We start from the raw sequence: 15548 nt of genomic DNA, 5'->3' as shown, positions 1-15548 counted from the left end.
AAAGAAAATTAAGGTAAGAATAAAAATACATAAAATATCATGTGCTTTAAAACTGTAATGAAATGAAAAGGTGACTTTGGGCATTTAGTTTAAGCATTGAAATCTACCTACATGTGCCCACATTTTGAAAGGGTAAAAATAATTCTATTTGCCTCACAGCTAGTTGTTCATTATGTTGATCAGTTTTGGTTTTTGCCTTATGAGATACTGATTTGCTTTGGAAGATTCTAAGCCTTAAAAGTTTCTAGTCCATTTCATCCAAGGATGGTGTGCTAATTCAAGGCAACCAGAGGAGCCATGGGGCTCGGATTCCAGCAGAGCATCAGTCAATAAGATTCTACATCATCAGAGTAGATTAAATATCCCTTTGTTTCTGTTGTTCTTAATATTTTTGTTCTGACTTGTTCTTTACTTTCATTTGTGTCTAACTGTAAGGTTTTTTGTTTTGTTTTGTTTTAAGTTTTGTTTGCAGAGCACCGTAGAGTCTATTTTTTAGACATCCCTTTTAGTGTTTATTAGCTCTTTCCACTCATGCCTCCCAGCTGTATTCACTCATCTTTGTTCTTATATTAACTTACTCTACTTCATATTTCGAAAAGTTGCTAATTAGACTAATGTAGCATCTTGTAAAAATTAAAAGAAAAGAGAGAAAGAATCTATTGTTTAACTTCTCTGCAACATTCTTTACTGCCCATATTAACTATTAAAATTACACTAAAGCTCCCACTTCTTAAAATTTGTAAAAAGCCAAATGACAATCTTGCAGATACAACATTACCTAGATTTTATGGCAAATGGTATTCCATGGGACTTACTTAATAAAGTTGAAATGAGAAGACTATGCTTTGCTACATGAGTCGACTCAGTCTAATCACATTGATTATGTAAAGTGGAAACCATTCCAAAGGTAGAAGGAAGTAGAAATGGGACCACAGAGGAGTTCCCAGAGAGAGAGGAGATGGAGCAAGGAGACATTACCTCTGGAAAGTAAATCATCTCTAGATGGTGCAAACTAAAGGGAAAAAAAATTTCCCCTGATATTTTAGAAGGAATCACAGTCCTCCTATCATCTGCATGTAAAACAGTGATATTTTACAATCAATCATTCATTTCACTTAAATGTCCACTATAGGCAAAATGCAGTGCTTGTACATTATATGCATGGAATGTGGAGTAGTGTCTTGTAGATTTTCTACCTCTATAAGGGAAAAGAATTGGAACAGCATTAAATAAACTTGAAAGTGACTGAGTTCAGCTTGCAAGAACATTTGGCTGATTATCACTGACACATTTGACTGATCAGACACAGGCTCATATCTGCAGGAACGCCAGTGATTTTATTTACCCCTCCTCCCCACAATATCATTTGTAGAACTGTAAAGAACTCATACAAATTTACCATTATGAAGTACAAAACAATGTCCCTAATTGTGTGCTCCACACTATATTTAAGTGAAGTTCTGCAAAATGTCACATTGAGCTCTGAAAAATTAAAATGTTAATAATTTTTATGAATAATTGCCTAATTTGCACATTCTGGGGTTTAATTTGAATGCTGTACTGATTATACAATCCTTTGAATAATTCATGTATAGACCTTCTCTATTACTCTGACAATCAGAGTTCTTCAGTGGTTCCAAAAAGCTGTCTTATGACAATATTACCTACTATGATTAGGGATGTAATATTACATTAACCATTTTTCAAAAAGAAAAAGAAATGAGGAGAAGTATGTGTGGAAAATTACCTGACAAATTTCTATTTCAGGTGACCTTTGTGGAAACATACATGAAGATATCTTTGTCATTCCCTTTTCTCCTGACTACTGCCTCGTGGCTTTATGAGCATTATAAATGCAGATGTAAGTTTTTTGCTCCAACAGAAAATCAAGATTAAAAACACCTCACTACACAGTTGAATATACAAAGTGTAATCATAATTTTCATTCAGTAATACAAACCACATGGTACTTTGAAAGAATTCAATATACTGCAAAGAGCTACTGCAAATAATTCTTTTGCAAATCACCAAACGTACATTAAACATTTGCTTGAAAGATTCTCAAAGGCAGTCCAATAAATACATATCTAACTCTACTCTTATCTTTGGAGTACATGGCTTCACTAGGAATCTTCCCATTACCTAGGTATAATCTTCTTAACCCAGCAGGGCTATTTGCTCCAGTGGTGGTCTTCATTACAGATAAATGTGGTCTGCCAAAAATTCAATCCATTTCCACATTCTGAAACCTTTTAGGGATACCTAGCTCAGTTTTGTGGTTAAGAATAAAAAGTCTGAATTTAGATTTCCTAGGCTGAAATAATGATGGGGGGATGTCTTTTTGTATGCTGTGAAAATATGTTGCTTTAACCGGTTGATAAATAAAGCTGTTTGGCCAATGGTGAGGCAGAATAGGGTTAGGTAGGACATTCAAACTAGAGAGAAGAAAGGAAAAAGACAGAACAGAGGAGACACTGCTAGCTGCTACCATGAGAAGCAAGATGTAAAGATAGTGATCAGCATGAGCCACATGGCAAAGTATGGATTTATAGAAATGGGTTAATTTAAGATGTAAGATCTAGCTAGTGAGAAGCCTGAGCCAGAAGGCCATATGGTTCATAATTAATATAAGCCTCTGTGTGTTCATTTGGATCTGAGTGGCTATGGACCTGTGGGACACAGGAAAACTCTCTGCTAAAAGATCACATTCCACCTTTTCTCATTCTGGTATCATAAATAAGAATTTTCACCTCAACACTTTAGTTCTCACTGTTTTCCACTCGGGGAATAGTGGCAATCATGACAATAAGAATTACAGAGCTTTTATTTAGTTGAGAAATTTGAATAACCAATATTAACTCTCATCACAGTATGTAGCATATATTAGGAACTAAATAAAATTGAGCTATTTTTCTCTCTCATTAATATTTTGCATATGTGGCTTTTAGTTACCTGGTTTTCATCTATCAGATTAGGTCTAATTCAGGTTTCATATAGAAAACAGTTTCACAATTAGAAACCATGCTTTCCTTAGCAGCTCTAGGTTTTGAATGATCATAAAATTAAAGCACTCACAGTCTGAAAATAACAACTGTGTTTCCAATTCTCTTCTAACATCAATCTCACAGTTCTGTTACATGGAGTTCTGGATGATAGATAAACAATCTGCATTTTAATTTCTTATCTTGTTTTGCTTTTGTTTTTGTTGTTTGCTTGTGTTTTTTTTTTTTTTTTTTTTTTTTTTTTTTTTTTTTAAATAGGGTTTCTCTGTGTAGCTTTGCGCTTTCCTGGAGCTCACTTGTACCAGCTGCTCGAATCACAGAGATCGCCTGCTCTGCTCCGAGTCTGATTAAAGCGTGCGCACACGCTTTCTCTGTGTAGCCATGGTTTTCCAGGAACTCACTTTATATATCAAGCTGGCCTTTGAATTCAGAGATCTTCTTACCTGTGCTTCAGAGTGTTGGAATTAAACATGTGCACTGCCACCACCTGACTATGGAATATGTATTTTTTAAAGGTGCTCCCAACTGAGGTACATAATCAAGCTCATGGAGGAGCCTATATGCTCAATCCAGAAGATATACACTGACCTTCAGTACTACAGTAAATATTTCTAAAGCCCTTGTAGACTGTCCTATGGTTGGCATCTTATTTCCCTGGTGCATGGGACATTATTCTTAAAATTTCATTTCTCATAATAAAAAGACAGTAATTTAAATTAATTATTTCTATACCTGAGCCTTGAGAAAAATTAATTCATAAATGTGGAATGTATTCATTTCATATTCTAAATACTGGTTTTTGAGAGGTGGTTTATTTCAAGGAAATATAGTAATTAGCATTATTAACTTGTTGATACAGAAATTTAAAACAAAAGTCTTACCAAAGTAAATTTTGGTATCAGCTCCAAGGTTATTTTGTTTTAAATACTATTGGTTTTCCATCATGTCACTGTGAAAATTCTTTGACAATATCTGAAATTATTAAACAAATAAATATGTTATCAAGAGATTATATGATTGTACTTTAACTTTTATTCCTTACTGACTTTACCACTTGTTTGTTCATCATGTATCTTAGAACCTCTCTGAATCAATGATGGAATACACTCTAATAAATACAGAAAAATAATTTTGATTTTTTTTGTTATATAAAATTTGTGTAGAACTCTTTATTTTTTATTTGAATTTTTATGTATTTGTATGTGTGCATGAGCATGCATGTTTGTGCATGTGTGTGTGTGTGTATGTGTGTGTGTGTGTGTGTGTGTGCTTACATGTGTAAGTAAGTTCACAATACATTTTATTGTTCATGTATAGTGGACAGTGAACAACTCAGAAAAAAGTCTAGGAATATTTTCTGGATATTTATTGTTGCCTGGAAGTCAAAGATTACAATTCAAAGTAGGATGACTTATTTTTCCAAAAATGGATGTAGGGATTTTATGTCTATTTGAGAAAGAAAATAAGGGATAATATAGGATAATATCTAAACCAAAATTCGGTGATTGATAGGGGCATAAACTTTGGTGATACTGACTGAACAATTGACTTAAGCCATATTATGTCTTTAGGATGTCTATAAAATGAAGAGAAAGAAGTAGAAATAATATATTTTACACATGAGCTGTTAACGTCATATCGAAAATGTTGTCTTAGTTTCTTGACTATTCCTATGAAGAGAGACAAAGACCGAGGCAAAATTTATAAAAGAAATCATTTAATGGTGTTCTTACTTATAGTTTCAGAGGTTTAGTACATTACCATCAGGTCAGGAAGCATGGGAGCAGGTAGAAATCGTGATGTAGGAATAGGTGGAAGCTACATTCTGATCTGTAGGGAGAATGAGAAAGTGGTGGTGGTGGGGGATTGGGGCTAGCATGGGCTTTTGAATCCTCAAAGCCACCCCCAGTGACACACTTCCTCCAAGAAGACTACACCTCTTAACCACTCGAATACTTTCAAAAGGTTCTACTCCCTGGTAACTAAGCATTCAAATGTATGAGTCTCTAAGGGCCATTCTTAGCCAAACCTCCACAGTCCATGATTATTTTTTTTAAAATGTGTATATAAGGTCATAAGAGTCATAGATGTAATCATACAAATGTCTTTCCTTCATAGCTACTGGTGAAGCAAGCCTTTTCATTTTATCTGAAAATTTGGCTCATAATAGTCAGTGATCTGTCATCTGTAAGAGAGATGCACAGAAAGATAAATTGAACAGCAGCCTGACAAATCTTATTAGAACAACATATATAAGAAGAAAAATTAATAGCTAATCCATTATACATGTCAAATCCACAGTTCCTTTATAACTATTGTATCTCTACTTCTTACTTATTAATTCATCATTATTCAAACGTTTCCATTGGTTGGGCAGTCATGTAAATCTGTGAACTTATAAGCTGGTATGTGATCATTTCCTCTTATTTAAAAATGTTAGTGCAGAATGTCAGTGAAAATTTACTTCTGATAAAACTGGATAATAAGCACTTTCCTAAAATTAATCATGTTAGTCTTTTATGTAGTATTGAGTGGAAATCTTACTTTATCTATCTCCTTAGATTTAGAACACATAAATGAAGTACCAGAAGCAGTACAATACACTGTGTTAACATTATAAGAAAGTTCATAAACCAATAACTCAATCCATATTTTTGAGAAAGAATATTTAATCATGAACTGATCTGCTCTACTGCGGATGCTCCTTATAAATTATTACTTAATTTTTTTCTATACAGCACTTTAAAAATGTGTTATTTTCTATAGATTTACTGGAGAATAACAGGTTTATTGTACATTTTATAATATTATAGAGAAATAAATATTCCTTATTTTTATCTAGGAGTGATTGATTACATATATTATTAAGTCTGATGCTATTCCCCTTAATGAGAAATAGAGTTAAATTGCCAATCTCTTCATTCCTTGAAAGCTTTAGATTTTCTTCTTTGACCAACATAACCTAGCAGATGCATTTCTACATTAATGTCAAGTCTAGACTTTAAGAGTACTAATACCTTCTCCATGGCTCTCCTAGAGCCCTGAGTGTGAATGTAAGGCAAGCTCATCCAGAACCACTCCTCCACAACCTCATTGTGTGAGAAAATTTACCCCCAAGTAAGACTCACTGAAATTGCCACGAAGCCTCACTGTCTAGTCCTGTGAAGAGGTTGTGGTGAATATATGCTTGCATCCATCTCACTAGTCCAAATTAGACAACCTGAGTATTACCCATCCTTTCCTTATGTCCCTTTTTTCTCTAATTCTGCCTCTCCCATATCGTCCCTCTCAATATGTCCCACTTATATCCATTCTTCCTCTCCCTCACTTTCTCTCATCATCCTCCTGTCCTCTATTGTCTGTCTCTCTGTCTATCTCTGTCTCTGTTCCTCTCTGTCTGTCTCTCTCTCCCTCCACCCCAGCGAGGTTTGTATATGTTGCGGAAGCACTTCATAACTGAGTCATTTCTTAATTACCCCACAACTCCCTTTTATTGGTTTTTTTGAGACAGAGTTTCTCTATGTAGCTTTGGACCCTTTCCTGGAACTCACTCTGTAGTCCAGGCTGGCCTTGAACTCAGAGATCTGCCTGCCTCTGCATCCGGAGTGCTGGGATTAAAGTCGTGTGCCACCACTGCCTGACTCCTTAACCCCTTTTAACTCTTCATTTTAAATAGGGTCCTGCTAAATAGGGTCCAGCTAAAGGCTGGCAGTAAACACTGTGTGACCCATATGGAATTCAAAGTTGTGTTTCTCTTACATCAACTTTTCAAGAAGCCAAGATTACAGGCTTGTACAATCATTCATAACTCAGGTAACCTCTTAAGAGCACTGGACACAGAAGTTTCACCAAGTCTTCCTTGCTTATTCGGGATGTTATAACTTACTACATTTTAAGAGAGGGTATGTTTTCATTTCATGCTCTGTGGCACTTGTTACACTAGATCTAATGTATGGGTACTGGAGAGAGAAATTTTCATTCTGCTTGGTTGTTAACTGGAGATTACATGACTGTACAGAAATCTAGATGACTTTTAAAACATCTACAGATCTAGTGTGATATTCACTTGCTAAGCCAAGTAGATGCCAGGGTTTAAAATGGAAATATAATTTGCTTCAGTTGTTTCTATGTCTAAAAATCATGATTTCAAATTAACTCAACAATCAGCTAAACATCCAAATATTCCAGAAATAGTAAGATTTATCCAGCAAAATAACTATCAAAATTTTATAGCAAATTCTGATGAAAAATATATTAAAGAATGTTTTGGTACCACAAATCAAGTTAAAAATATATTGGATCTGTGTAACTTATAATAGCTTGTAGGGAAACTGTTGAAATATGGGCACATGGGCACTCTTGAAAATTTGTTCCTGGGGTATACCTTTCTTCTGTGACTATCTACTTTCATTCCATTTCTTCTTTTCTTTATCTCGTTAATTATAATGTTCTTTTTATCCCTCTATACATTAAACAGCTATGATTCTCTTCTCTTCTACAACACAATCTTTATTTTTTTCTCATACAGACTGAATGGTTTTGCTTTTATATTTCTCATATCAAAATAGCTGTTTTATCTCTACTCACACATTTTCAATGACCAACTTATTACTATTGTTAAGACATCCATAAAGTTAAAATATATATTTATTGAAAACAAACTTTTGAGATATGATCACACTCTGTTGCACTGGTCTGGAATATCACCTTTATAAGAGACTTACCTAAAACTCACATAGATTCACCTGCCATTTTCTCCAGAGTGTTGATACCACTAAAGACACAGAATCACTGCACCCAGCTGGATTTTATTTAATTTATTCTCTTCTTTCCTATGTGCCGTACAATCATGTAACCACATTGGAATCCTGATTCTTTCTCACCTTTTATGTCTAGCTGACATTTTTTAAATCACTCCGTGCTTTATAATCATCATCCCCATAATCATCTCCTTGATATTTGCATTTACGCCATTTATATCTATTAGTTAATTGAATATTCATAAGAAGTCTAGGAAGTAAATGTCAGTTTTATCATTGTTTATACAGAAGACACAACTAAAATCTACAAAGTTTCTACAGCTTTCCAAAGGTTACATGCTAGGTAGCTAGGTAAGTACAGAGATTAATTTATACCAAATCAAATGAACAGAAAGCATTTTCAATATTTCAATCATATGATCATTTTCTTCAACTTTTATCCAAATCAAGTTACCGTTATTTCAGAATAATGTAAGTCCCCAATAAGGTGGCACATGTCATTATCCTAGCATTATTTAAGTAAGCATAGGCAGGGGGATTTCTCTTCTGTCTTGCTTCTTAGGGAAACTGCCTTTGCCCACCAAGAAAGTTTGCAGTCCATTTCTGAAATTTGAGTCTTACATTCAACTTCTTCCAAGTTTTGTTCAATACAAAGTCTAAACTACTGTTTCCACTGTACAAATGTGGTATTATTTTCTATTTACTATCACAAATTTAAGTCTTCTCTGCCAGCACAAAGCAATATAGCACTAACCAAACCTGGAATTACAAGACTTTAAAATTACAATCTTTATGTACCTCGCATACATCAATACTGTGCAACAACCACACACTGTGCTTTGGTCTAGAGGCATTAGAACCATTAAAATTTGATACATTAAAGTTTTGTTGAAATTAATAGAAATCACATAAAATTTATATTTTTTCTAAATAGTAAATATGATTAATTTTATAACATTATATGTGCTTATGAATAAACGAAACAGGCATCTAAATTTTTAGTTAGAAGATATAATAATGAAAATAAGCATTCACAAAGCACCCAGTAAGCAGCATATAGTTTCTCATATGTGACTAAACAGTAGGATAAAGAAAATGAGTGATGTGAATTAAATGAGTTTAATTTCTCTGTGATAGAGCTGATATACAAAACGTGTTGGCTGAATGTATACAATCAAAATATTGTAGGTTATCTTCACTCTCACATTTTTGTAGAGTAAAAAAAATCTTAATAACTTCAGAGTACTAGAGTGTAGCTCAATTAGTAGAGTACTTGCCTAGCATGAACACAGTCATGGGTCCTACCCTCAGTACTGAATGAATTAAACATAATGGCTCATACCTGCAATCTCTGCACTTGGGCAGTACACAGGATGATCAGAATTTCTGGGTCATAAGCCGTTACTTAATAATTTTGAATGCAAGAGTCTATCTCACAAATAAATAAATAAATAAATAAATAAATAAATAAATAAATAAATTATAATTTCCATATCTGGATAGTCACCAGAACTGTCATAGCATAAATGAAACTATAAAAATCACCAATAAAATACTTTTCATAAATTATGAAAGTAAATATCACAATAATTATAATATGTCTAATGCTTTATGGGGTGCTGTTTGGCTTTCTTTCGGAACTGCCAGATCACAAATAATGACACTGAGAGTTATTATTGATTATGAAACTTAGCCTTTGGCTTGGGCTTATTTCCAACTAGCTCTTATAACTTAATTAACCCATATTTTTAACCTATGTTCTGTCATGTGGCCCTTTAACTTTCCTCACCATGGCATGTCCAAGTTTCTCTGAGTCTGCTAGCAAAATCTTTGTTCCTAGATTCCTCCTCCCAGTTCCTCTCTCTGTCCAGAAGTCCCACCTCTCCTCTCCTGCCTAGCTAATGCCCATTCAGTTTTTTATTAAGACAATCAGAAGTCACCTTAGGCAGAGACACATTTTGACAGCATACAAAAAATTATCTCACAACAGGGTGCTATTACAAAATATCCTAGACTAGAAAATTAATAAACAACAAAAACTTATTGCTTAGATTAGAGGCTGGGAATTTTAAGATCCAGCTACCAGCTGATATAATGTCTAATGAGGGCATATTTTTTATAGAGTTTGATTATATATAGATGAAGGGCAAGCAGTCTGACAAACTCCATCAGAAATTTCAAGAAGACATTCATTCAATTTATGAGAGCCTGATGTTCATTTTCATACATATCTCAAGTGCCTTACCTTCTAGGATTGACACCCTGGGAACAGATGTCTGGATATGAAAGCCAGAGTACCATGTTTAGACTCATATGGCACTGGTTTTGGAATAGCACACATGCATCAATAATTTCATATATCAAAAAGTACTCAGAGTCACCATGTAACTGGTGGGTAAATAAAATTCTTACCACTGATGTTGTGACGACACCATTCACCTTAAGCTGAAAACTCAAGACATAATATGAATTACTGTTTCTATAAACTTACATAACTTATACTATTATATGCCTGTCTGTTCCTTAGATGACTAATCCCAGTCAGAAGAAGAAAATGGCTAGGTCAGGAAAGAGGCTAGAAGATTTCAAAGAAGTTCCTTCTGAGTGAAGAAGTGCATTGTGCTCTTCATGATAGACCCATTGGAAAACCTCAGGTGATCATGTGATAATGTAGAAATACTATGAAATAATTTGTAAGTGATAAACCATGCTTAATTCATAAGAGGTCTTTAAACGTCATGCAAAACCATATTTTTAAAGGAAAGGTAAGGGAAAATTTATTATTTTAACTTGGTAATCTACGCTGTCCTCTAGATATTATTTCCATGACAAAGGATTGATTTCAAATGATATGGAGAAAGTGGAGACCAAAATATGCTAAGTTAACCAGGAAGATAATATTAATTTGTAGAAATAGTCACATATTATGGTTATGGCCATAAATAAATACATTTTGGAGGAACTAAGGAGAAAACAAAAAATATTAAAAGTTTAAAATAGAGCAGTGCTTGCTTTATGCAGGTATGCTCCGTAGAGCTCAGGGGTTATCATGCCTGTGGACTAATATTATCAACCTCTAGTTTCATTCATAAATAAGTGGAATTTCAAAATAATATATAATTTGAAACAATGCTGACAACTTGGAGGCAAAAAAAAAGAATCAAGGAATCTTGTACAGATTATTTTAGCAACCAAATATTCAGCCCTATCAGAAAGTAAAAAAATGGATGTTCTAAGTATGTAAATGTTGTATCCATGTGGGTTATTGATAATTGTTGGTCCATTCAGAGACATTGTGGTATAGAATCAGGTAAATACTAAATGCTCTTCTATTTTTATCCAATTATATTATTATATTTTTTACATTTCTTTCAAGAACTAAAGAGGGATGCATGCTTGCATAAAATTCAATTTCAAAGATAATTTTTATAATGGAATCATTTTCACATGTAAATCAAAATAATATAAATATAAAAACTATGAGAGCACACATTCATAAAAGAACTCACAAAATAAAGGGCAAAAAAGCATCCAGAATTATCATTTTTACCTATGGCTTGTATTTCAACAAGAATTTAAATAAAAACATTTGGATCAGAAAATGTGTTTTACATCTGGTAATGCACATGTTGTACTACAAGGTTGAGTCTCATAATTTGAAAAGAGCAGAACAAACATGGACTAACATTGTATTTGATAAAATACAAAAGAATTTAGATTAGCTAGGCTTTGTCGGGTATTAAGAAAGAAATTGTTCCTTTCAATTTGCTTAGATTAAATATAATACAAGAAGGCAAACATTAAATGAAGCTGGAGATTTCTTTGTCAAAGGCATTTTATATTTGTTACATTTTCTGTGGAAATGCACACCTAAATAACAAGTAGTATAGGAAACAACAACAGGAGGGATTTTAATGTGAACTTCAAATGTAAGTATATGTTGTAAGATATACATAGTACAACTAAAATCAAAACTGAAACAAGGCTGTGGATTCTGAGAGCGATGTATTTTACACAATAGTAAACACTGCATCGTGGTTGAACATAAAACCTCTGTCATCTACTTCCATAATCTATTAATTAATTTCACATTACAATGTGCATGCACGTTACATTCTAGGAATGATATAAAGGTTTGAATGCTGAAAACCTTGATGAATATCAGGTTTTTACAGTTTACTATATGCTAGTTACCACACTGGTATATTTTATTGGCAATATTTCATTTTATTGCATCTGAAATTTCAGTCATTCTTAATGAAAAGAAAATGCCCTAGACCACTATGGCAGTTATATCAAGCAGTCTCTTACTTAGATTCTCTTCTTTTTACTTCCATTGAGCTGAAAGTTCCTTAATAGGCACAGCTTTTTAAAATCTTCATTTGTTATCAAAATGACAGGTTGGACCTAGGTTACAATAAGCACACTGAAAAATTAAGGAGAATTTTCTTTGGGAACTGATTTTTTTTTATTAGCTAGATTTTATTTAAGAATAGATATTTCTAGTTCTTTTTTTAATTATCATATTTTTTTTATTTATTTTACAATATTATTCAGTTCTACATAATAGCCACAGATTCCCTTGTTCTCTCCCTTCCTGCCCCCCTCGCTTTCCCTCCAGCCCACCCCCCATTCCCACCTCCTCCAGATCAAGGTCTCCCCGAGGACTGGGATCGACCTGATAGACTCAGTCCAGGCAGGTCCAGTCCCCTCCTCCCAGATTGAGCCAAGCATCCCTGCATAAGTCCCAGGTTTCAAACAGTTAACTCATGCAATGAGCCCAGGACCTGGTACCACTGCCTAGATGCCTCCCAAACAGATCAAGCCAATCGACTGTCTCACCTATTCAGAGGGCCTGATCCAGTTGGGGGCCCTCAGCCTTTGGTTCATAGTTCTTGTGTTTCCATTCATTTGGTTATTTGTCCCTGTGCTTTATCCAACCTTCGTTTCAACAATTCTCGCTCATATACATCTGTGATATCATTCTATATAAAAAACACTGATGCCAGTGACGAGGCAAAGTAGTCCAGGCAGGATTAGTACAGAAGAGAAATTCTAACAGAAGCTAGAGAGACACTGCAGCACTGCCAGGATAAGCAGCATGTAGACTCTAACACCAGCCACGTGCAAGTATAGATTATAGAATGGGTAATTAAAGAACAGTTACAAGAAGCTGCGTGCCATACAGTTTATAAGTATATGCGTCTGAGTGTATTTATATGTGATTTGGGACTGTGGGCTTGGGGAACCTGGAAGAAGCAACATATACACCCTCTCTCACTAATTAGAATCCAGCATCACACTAGCGTGGACGTCTGCATCCAGATTCCTCAGTCCTTGGATGGGGTTTATGGCACAACTATTAGGGTGTTTGGCCATCCATCACCAGAGTAGGTCAGTCCCGGCTGTCTCTCGACCATTGCCAGCAGTCTTTTGTGGGGGTATCTTTGTGGATTTCTGTGGGCCTCTTTAGCTCTTTGTTTCTTCCTTTTCTCATGTGGTCTTCATTTACCATGGTCGCCTATTCCTTGTTCTCCCTCTCTTTTCTTGATCCAGCTAGGATCTCCCGCTCTCTTTCCCTTGACCCTCGCCCTTCATTGCTCCCACTCATGTCCAGGCTGTTCATGTAGATCTCATCCATTTCTCCGTGTCTTTCTTGGGGTCCTGTTTTCCAGGTAGCCTCACTGGTGATGTAAGATCAAAAACACTGAAGACACTTTATGCTGGAGAGGATGTGGAACTAGGGGAACTCTCCTCCACTGCTGGTGGGAATGCAAGCTTGTACAACCACTCTGGAAATCAATATGGCGCTTTCTTAGAAAATTGGGAATCAATCTGCCCCAAGATCCAGCTATACCACTCCTGGTCATATACCCAAGAAATGCTCAATCATTCCACAAGAGCACTTGCTTGCTCAGCTATGTTCATATCAGCATTGTTTGTAATAGTCAAAACCTGGAAACAACCTAGATGCTCTTCAACTGAAGAATGGATTAATAAATTGTGGCACATATACACAATGGAATACTACTCAGCAGAGAAAAACAATGGCATCATGAGGTTTGCAGACAAATGGGTGGATCTAGAAAAAATCATCCTGAGTGAGGTAACCCAGACTCAGAAAGACAATATGGTATGTACTCACTCATAGGAAGATGCTAGATGTGGAACAAAGGAACTGATTTTCACATTAGGAGACTATAGGGTCTTTTTAAGTCATGTGTGATATTGTAAACCTAGTGTGGTGGTTTGATTAGGAAAGTCCCCCATAGTCACATATATTTAAGTACTTAGTCATCAGGGAGTGGTACTACTTGAGAAAAAATAGAAGAAATAACCTTACAGGAGAAGGTTTGACCTTGTTGGAGGAAGTATGTCACGGAGGTGGACTTTGAGGTTTTAAAAGCCCAAGTCAGACTCAGTGTCTCTCTCTTTCTGCTGTCTACAGATCTGGATGTAGAACTTTCGGCTATTTCTCCAGTACCAGCTGCCATGCTTCTCACTATCCAAATAAAAGACTGAACCTCTCAGTGTCCACAAGCCTGAATTAAATGCTTTCTTTTATATGAATTTTTCTGGTCATGGTCTATCATCACAACAATAGTATAGTGAACAGGACACCTAGCTAACTCTTGGTGGCTGAAGAACTCATGTACTGAGAGATTAACTTTCTACTGCTATTTTCTAAATAAAAACTAACATAGTTTCTAATTCTATTTTAAATGTGTATTCTTATACATACAGACAAATGTAGCTCTTAATCATCGAAAGTGCTCCCTAAACAATTAGAGATTATAGCAGACACCAAAACTTCTAAAATACAGAGAATAAGTAACAGCAGGATTCCCAGCCCCGATAGACACATATTAACACAATTTCTAGACCTAAAGCTCAGGATAGATTGTGAAAGAAGGGCGAGAAAGATTAAAAGAACCAAGAGACCAGGATGTCCGCTGGGACACAGAGTCTTGAAGCTAGCTACAACAAGGACGCTATACTTTTGAAATCTCAACTGTATTGTTCACTAAATAAGACACCCATAATGATAGCACCATTTGATGTACAAATATAAATGGAGTAGATATCACAAAACCCCACCACAAGCTGCAAAGCTACAGGCAACCGATGACTGCTGAAAAATGAAAAATCAGTTTTCTCCAGGACCAAACTCCCTAATCGTTTCATCTAATTATAGTTGTTCAGCCACAATTACACATATATAGGAGCAACATTAAATGGACTTAGTGTGTTAAATAGTCTCTCTCTCTTTCTTTCCTCTCTCTCTAGCCAGAAGTTTTCTCTAGTCCTGCAGAATCTCTCCCACCCATATCCTGTAGTCGTTTGGTCCCAAATAAACACACACAGGCTTATATTATTTTTAATCTATGGCCATGGCAGGCTTCTTGCTAGCTAGCGCTTATATCTTAAATTTACCCATTTCTATTAATCTATAAGTTGCCACATGGCTGTGGCCTACTGGTCTGTTGGCATATTGTTCCTTTAGTGGTGGCTGTCATCTGCTTTTCCTTCCCTTTTTCTTTTTGTCTATCTGTTTGGATTTTTCATCTGCCTCTAAACTGCCTTGCCGTAGGCCAAATGACTTTATGTATCAACCAATCAGAGCAACATAATTTCACAGCATTCAGATACCCATTCCCCCATCACATCCCCTTTTCTGTCTAAACAAAGGGAAGGTTTTAACTTTAACTTAATAAAATTACATATATCAAGCAAGAATTACAGTTCCAATATCTAGTCTATTTGTATTTTGTAAAATTAAAGGAAA

This window comes from Peromyscus leucopus, chromosome 17, assembly GCF_004664715.2.
Source record: "Peromyscus leucopus breed LL Stock chromosome 17, UCI_PerLeu_2.1, whole genome shotgun sequence".
NCBI classification, from domain to species: Eukaryota; Metazoa; Chordata; class Mammalia; order Rodentia; family Cricetidae; genus Peromyscus; species Peromyscus leucopus.
This window is presented reverse-complemented; position numbering follows the sequence as displayed.